This window comes from Taeniopygia guttata, chromosome 5 (genome assembly GCF_048771995.1).
Source record: "Taeniopygia guttata chromosome 5, bTaeGut7.mat, whole genome shotgun sequence".
NCBI classification, from domain to species: domain Eukaryota; kingdom Metazoa; phylum Chordata; class Aves; order Passeriformes; family Estrildidae; genus Taeniopygia; species Taeniopygia guttata.
In genome coordinates, this window is record NC_133030.1 from 45,051,512 (window position 1) to 45,059,591 (window position 8,080).

Genomic DNA, 8,080 nt, shown 5'->3' on the forward strand with positions numbered 1-8,080 from the left:
TATTTAAAATTTAAAAAAACCATTTCAATTATTGCTTTAAGACTGTGTAAAATCTGTAGAATTGTATTCTAGCCCCTAATTTTCAGAAACTGAACAAAATGAAGAAAAGAAGAAAGTCTAACTGTTAAGTATCTATAATTGGAAATCGCAAATGATGGTCTGTTCTCTTTCTGTACTACTGAACAGAATCACAGAATTTTTAGTATTGGAAATGACCTCTGGAGATCATCTAGCCCAACCCCCCTGCCAAGGCAGGGTCATCTAGAATTGGTGATGCAGGAATTTGTCTAGGTGGATTTTGGGTGTCTCCAGATAGGGAGACTCGAAAACCTCCCTGGGCTGGGCCATTGCTCTGCCACCCTCATTGTAAAGTTCTTCCTCACACTGAGGTGGAACTTCTTGTGTTTTAGTTTATGGCCATTGCTCCCTGTCCTGTCACTGGGCAACACTGAAAAGAGTCTGGCACCATCCTCCTGACACCCATGTTTGAGATATTAATATGCACTGATGACGCATTGCCCTGCCCCACCTCACCTCATCCCAATGCCTCCTTGCCTCGCCTCACCTCTGCCTCTCTTCTCCAGACCCAGTTCCCACATTTTCTTCTCATAGGGGAGGTGCTCCAGACCCTCATCATCTTTGTGGCCCTTGCTGGACCTTCTCCAGTAGCTCCTTGTCTTTCTTGTACTGAGGAGCCCAGAGTGGCACATGGCACACTGGATGTGGTCTCACCACAGCGGACTAGGAGGGGGAGGATCAGATCCCGTCACCTGCTCTCCACACTCTTCCCAACACATTGCAGGGTATCATTTGCCTTCCTGGCCACAAGGGCGCTGCTGGCTTATGGTCAGCTTGTCATCCCCCAGGACTCCCTGGTGCTTCCCAGCAGAGCTGCTCTCTAGTATGACAGCCCCCAGATTGTACTGGTGTTTGGGGTTCTTCCTCCCAGTGCAGGACCCTGCACTTTGCCTTGTTGGACTTCATTAGGTTTCTTTCCACCTAATTCTCCAGCCTTTCAAGGTCTTGCTGAATGGCAGAACAGCCTTCAGGATCAGCCACTCCTACCAGTTTTAAATCATCAGCAAACTTGCTGAGGGTACATTCTATCCCTTTGTCCAGGTTATTGATAACCAAGTTGAAATATGCACATATATGTGAATTTTTGTTTATGAGTGTGTTTTTCACATGATTTCCAGAGAAGTGTCTTATGAGTTGCAGTGAAGATGAAATTAAATCTAATTCTGCCTGCAAGCTAAAATTTTCATATACGTTGCATTTCAGTTGCAGTTATGGATTTAGCAGTGTCAGTTATTTTAGTGACAATTTCTAGAGTTGACTGAATTACTTAAAACAAGGAAAACCTCAATGGGGTTGAAAGCATTCAACGGAAAATAGGACAAGATAACAAGTACAGCATGGAAATGGTTCATGGGTAAGTGGGACCTGGTTTTGATGTTTTTCTTCCCAGCTTGTGAGGCCTTTTCTTGGAAGTTTTTGTGCAGACTGCAGGCTCAAGACCAAAGCCAGAGCTCTGCTCAATGATCAGGCAAGAAGCAAGATGTTTATTACAGTAATAGGCCTGAATATTAACTGGGAAGCATCTCCAGAGCTGGGAGATGTAATTCTGGGAAGTACACAATACCAGATGAATAAAAGTGCAATTCTGAAAACATAATATTTTGCTATATTAACTATCCCCTAGCTTTCTGTGAACTCTCAGGTACCTAATTTGTGTTTACAATATGCCAACACTGTTATTTCTTGGACTGTTTCAGAGTTAGCTCTTAAATATGGATAGTTAGGATTTGTTTGCTTAGAAAATTTGAGTCATTCAGGTAGAAAAAACAGAAAACAATCACAAAGTTTAAACTATCAATCATAAATAATCAATCTTGGCATTCATGCAGAGTGTAATTTATTCAGAAAAATAGTTCAACAAATACTTTCAAATAATGAACATGCTTGGGGGATTTTTTTTTAGATTATTTAGGAACAGTGAATGGTAAAAAATATTAATTCTATGCATTTAGAAACATGTATATAGAAACAATTTACGTGTAAAAGAACATAATATTTGATATTCTAATATTCAGAATAGATGTCAGCAAGATTCTTTGAAGCACATAATCAGAGAACTAACTCAGGGTATAAAAAATGGGACTAGTAGAAAGACAGGACTGAAGTGTATGTGTTTGGCTCTGCTCCTCAGGAATGGAACAGCACCTTGCCGCCAAATGGTAATGTCACACTGATTCACAAAGTTTTCACTGCTATCAGTTTCATTGTGTTTGTCATGTCCAGCCCCTGATGCACTAACAATGGTCAAGTGATCAGATGTCTAGAGAGAGAATAATGGATGAGTATCAAACCTATTTTATTTTGAAAATATTTGCTTTGGTGAAAAAACTGTTTTTTCTAATCCTTTAGCTGCTTCTGTTTATGGTTTAACTGTAACTAAAAGTGTAAACTATGAAGTGAGATGGCTGTAAGAATGGCTGTAAGAATGTAAGAAAATTCTGTAAGAATTGCTGGGAAATAATTTGGAATTTTTGTTATTGCTATGTGTCTCATAAATTTTGCACCTTGTTAAAGTGCACAGGTGTCACAGATGGCTTCAGAGTTCTGGTGCTCAGGTTAAGGTGTTGCCAGTCAGATGTGATTTAAGGCGGATTGTTCATCTACTGCACCAGGAGTCTGAGCTTTCCAATGGATTGCTCAGGGCAAGCATCCGTCAGTTCACGCCATGGAAGGACAAATGATTCTCACACTGGGAAGGAGTACAAACTGCACTTCGGATTTTTTTTCCTCTGGTGTGATTGTGAGTTTTAAATGTTTGTCATAGTAGTCTTTTTTGACTTCTTAACATTCCCTCAGGACATTGGTGACCAACTTCCATTGTGATCTTGGTTTTTGTCTGCTTAGTTTATCTGTAAGCCACAGCGTAGGAACAGTTCTGATGGAGCTCAGTGTTCATGTTGGAAACTTCAGTATCCTTGGCTACAAACTGACTAGATCAGAGATCCAACTATCCATTTGTTGTGCAGGAGGAGTTCAGGTTTAAGAATAATTTAGACTTGAGCAGAAAGCTGTCTGTACTACTGCTGCTGCTATACGTATCACATTTGGTTTAGCAATTGGGCGTTGTTCCTTGGCGGGGGCGGGGGGGGGGTGTGTGTGTGTCTCTCTCCTGTAGTTTCCTGCTGGGTACTAACAGTTGGAGGCTGCAAACAGTATTTTAAGGTTGCTGTTATACATGTAGGTATATAAGATGTATGCGTATCCATCTGTTCCGCAGACACGCGTGCTTGCACGCGTACCTTTGTCTGGGCCTGTGTGTTTGTGCACGTTCGCCACCCTGGCCTGCAGCGCGGGGTCCCCGCCGGCCGCCCGCGGTGCCTGCGGGAGCCGCCAGGCGTCGCTGCGGCGCCAGGCGGGGCCCGGCTGAGGCTGCGCGGGGCGCGGGGCGGCTCCTCCGCGGGCCGGCTGAGGGCTCTCCCCGCCGCTTAAACTCATCAAGTGGGTCTGCTTTTCAGTGGCTACGGTTCCACGGGGCCGCTGCTGCTGACGGTCCCGAGGGACGGTGTGCCCAGCTAGTTGCGAGAGCAACAAGCACCCACTGGAGCACAGAAGCTCCGTGGTACGCGAGGAAAAGGTCCTTTGGCGGGAGGGGACTGAGCGCTGAACAGGCAGCCCAGCCTGTTGGAAAGCCGCCTGGATGCGATCCTGGCAGCCTGCTTTGGGGGAACCCGCTTTAGCAAGGGGGTTGGACGACGTGGTCTCCAAAGGTCCCTTTCAACCCCATTCTGTCATTCTGTAAAAATAGCAGGCAAAGCTTTTCTTGTTCAGAGTTCACATTTTGAGACGTCTGGCCTTAATCTCTCAAGCCTTACATAGCTCAGCTGTGAAATGACATTAGTAATGCATCGCTTCTCTGCTGAACTTGCTTGTGGAGGGATATTCTGGTATTTTAATAATAAAGCTATTTAAATCTCTGGGTAAACACAAAGAAAACCAATGCAGGGCAAAATTCACTTCAGTACAGTAAATAGCGTTTGGCATAATTGTGCATAATCTGCCTCACCAAGTTGTAGAATAATAGCTGATTTCTTCATCATGAAAACAAGTGTTTAGAGACTAAGACATTTTAATCTCTAAACATGTTTGAAGTATGTATATCCAAAACCATGAGGAGAACAGTTTATGTTTGTATCCTTTTTTTATGCCTACTTTTACTTTAGTGTTTTTAGTGTGTAAGGGTTTTTTTGTTTTTCAGTTTTTGTTTATCTAAAGGGGATGGACTAGGCAACTTTGTTTTCACTTTTGAATTTTTAGCAATTTATAACTCAAAACAATTTCATTTTGAAATAGCTCACTTTTCTGATTTGAGATTGAAACCTGAATGATGTAGTTTTTATATAACACATTCCAAATAACTGGGTCTAAATCTTGATGTCTGATTTAAATCTGGTCTTTCAGTATTGCTGGAGATGTAGCTGAAGCTTGACATTATTCACATCACATAACAATTCACAGATTTCAAAGTTTGCTTCAGAACATCAAAATAATTAAGTTCTTGTAGGATTAAATCCATTACTAAACTTCTAAGGCACATGATTTCACTGGCACAGCACTAATCATCACAGTGCTTTCTACCATGATGCTTTCTGTCCTGGAAAACCTGTCTCTCTAATTTCATCTTAAACTAATATATTTAGCAGTGCTAATAGAAATTATACAATTACTTTTAAGTCACATAAACAGAGTCAAAATGTCTGTTTATTTCTTTCTTATTCAAAAGTACCTTTAGTTTTGTATGTCTTACAGAGGACTATGATATTATGAATCAGTATGTCCAGTTTTATTAGGGAATATTGTGCCTAACACTGACTTTTAATATATGTAGAATAGTATTATCCCAAAGAATCACAGTCTACATGGAAAATGGTTGTATTTCCGTTGAGGTTCATTGTGGGGAAAAATCAATTTCTTTTCCATCAGTTTCCTAAAATCCCAGAGCATAACCCCAAAACATTTTATTTTTTTAAACATAAATACTTCAACAGCTGCAGCTTATTATGAATAAGCAGAGTATGCATGTGAACTACAGTGAATGTATATAAAATTACCTGCCTGATATGTGATATCATCGTGCCATAATTTTGGGAGCTGTATGAGGTCTGTAATCAAGTTACATTTAGAAAAGTAGCTATATGATTCTCTTGCACTTACGCTTGCCTCCTGAGAAGATAAATCTCAGATTTACAGAAGAAATGTTTTATGTGTATTCTGGTTAAGCTTTTATGAGATGCTATATCAGCAAACAAGAAATTGAATTTCAAAGGAAGGATAGAGAAGAGGGACAGAGCACATATAACAAAAAGTACTAATTCTACCTGTCTTGTCTCTCAGACTCTCTACTAAATTCTCTTTTTCTCTGTATGCTTTAAAGCAGAGCTGTAGAAATAAGTAAAAAAAAACTTACTAACCTTACAATAAAATCCTGTGGTGACATGTTCATCACATCCATTGTGAAGTGTACAGAAAGTGCAGGAGTTTTTATGCTAAGTTTTAGAACAAAGAACTCCAGACATGGAGATATTGAGATGGAACTTTGAGAAGTTTTAGTTCTGTATAAAGGAATTTAGCATATGCAGCTAAGCTGGAGCAATAGAAGTGCCAGCTGACCTGCCTGAGCAGTCACAGTGCTGTCATTGTGAGTGCTGAATTCTTAATTTACCAGCACTTACATTGGTATAGACTAGAAGGAAATACTTGTCTGGATAAGTAGAAACAGCAAACATCTATAAAATAGCTTGGTCTTTGTGGACAGTTTGAATAGTAAAAGAGCTACATTTGGAGACTAAATTGTTTATTGTGAGTTGCTCTCCCAGCTTCTCTAGTAAATGATCTCATACATCAGTGTTCAGTGCTTTCTAAAATAAAAAAACCAGGCTGGCGCTGTGCCACTGCCTCACTTCCATTCACATGCCATTATGTTTATCACCAGCATGCATCTTTCTTTCCACAGAAAATATACAAATGGGCAGTGCTTGACATTCTTTTGTTTTCCTTTTCCTTCTCTTAGTTTGTGTCAAGCTACCCATGCACTACAGAGATCACACTTTTTTCTTTTTAGTATAATTGAAAATGTCTTTTACCTTTCTGGAAGAGTTGCATCAATAAAATCAATTTTTCTACCCTCATTTTTTTTTTATTTAATAATCCTAGTCAAGGCAGTAGTTTAATTTGTTTTTGCTTTTTATATGCATAGACAATTTAACAGGCTAATCATAAGACTGTGGGTAGAAATGTTTAAAGTAGTTTCTAATTTCCAAAAATGTGAGTGACATTGCTGAGGTCACCTGAAGCAATCACTGTGCACTACCATTGTCAAACCATGGAGTTCTTATGGTTTCACAGAGATGAAAAGCTGAACAGTCAGAAGACAAGACTGTTCACAGATTGTGATCATGTCATAGATCTAATATCCAAGCAAAGATTGTGATCATATGATGGATCCAATAGCCCCATAGTGCCCATGGGCTGCAGGGGAGTAAGGGTTTATGTAGGTTGCAGTGGCACCACGGACACTTAAACTCCTCAATTTGAACAGGTAATGGCAATCAGGTAAATCTTACATGAATTATTTGTGTAATTTGCTTAGTCTAGTCATCAGCAGATGTCTGAGTGGATTGGGTGGAGAGGTTGGGCTCAGACTACATTGAAATAGTTCAGTTAAATGTAATACTCTTGTTTGTGTATTGACTTGAATAGAAAACATGAAGCAGGCTTTATTTCATTGTGACTTTGGGGCATATAGTTGGGGAAGAATGTGCTTGTAAGTGCTTTGCAAGGTTGGGGCCAATGAAAAATGTTTTTAAAGATTAGGAAGTGACTGACAAAAATAACTCTGTTAATATAAGTATTTTCATATATGCTTCTTATGTTGTCTTTCAAAATGGCAGCACACTAGGGAAAGTCTCAGAAATTAGGTGGTTAACTTCTCAGAGAAGTTAAATACAGGAAAATTTGATAAGGTTACATGGACTGTAATTTGTCAGAATTAGACACTTTTTCCTTAATCCGTGGAGTACTGAATCCCAAGTGAATGGTGAAATGTATTAGGCTAGGGAATAGCCTCCCAAAGAGGGGTGGATAAGTTTGTCCATTGGGCTGTTTACAGCTGCGTAGTGGAAATACTGGGGAGCTAAGCTTATTATCGTTCTTAAATGATGGATTAATCTGTGATTCAGACACCAGGAATCTGGCCCTAGGGGGTCACAGAAGGGTGAAGGGGAAATAATACAGATTTTCTATAATTTGATTGAAAATATACTATGTATTTTGTTGAGTCCTTTATAAAAGCCTTCCCATGCTTCTTTTTAAGGCAGACCCTTGCTCACTGAAGAGTGGACTTTGTTGAGGCAATCTAATTTCATTTTTCATCAGGGTGTTTCACCACATTGATAAGGGAATCAATAAAGAGGTCTCTTGTGTGAGTTGTTTGTGTGGCTATCAGAAAAATGACCCATTAGAAGCCTGGCATGTTCATATTACTAGCTAGGAAACAAGAATGCTCTGCCACTGGTTGGGGGAAGAGAATGCTCAATGTGGACCATCAGTTTCTGAGTTTGAGACACTTTAAGGGCAATTCTTCTGGGATCTCTTGGGTCTTACTCTGTATTTTCATGAGGGATCACAAAGTGTGCTACTCTTTCCCTTCTAATTTGTAAGTGAGGATGTACAAGTTTTTGGGTGATACAGGTCTTGAGCTCAACTAAAGCAGATTGTGATACTTGGTAACAGTGTCCAGCCTTTATAAAAAGAACGAAAGCAAAAAAAAAAAAAAAAAGAAAAAAAATTAAATCAGTTTTGGGTATTCTTCTGCCTTTGAGCTCACTGACTGGGAGCTAATTGTCTTTGATGCTTTGACTTTCTAATTTTGTCATATGATTTGGTATAGGCATTGATATTATGCAACACCATTTTCTTCTCCCATCCAGCTATTATTCCACTGTCTGGTGTGTCCTCTACAAAGGCAAAAAGGAATAATTCCTATCAGAATTATTTTGTCCATCAT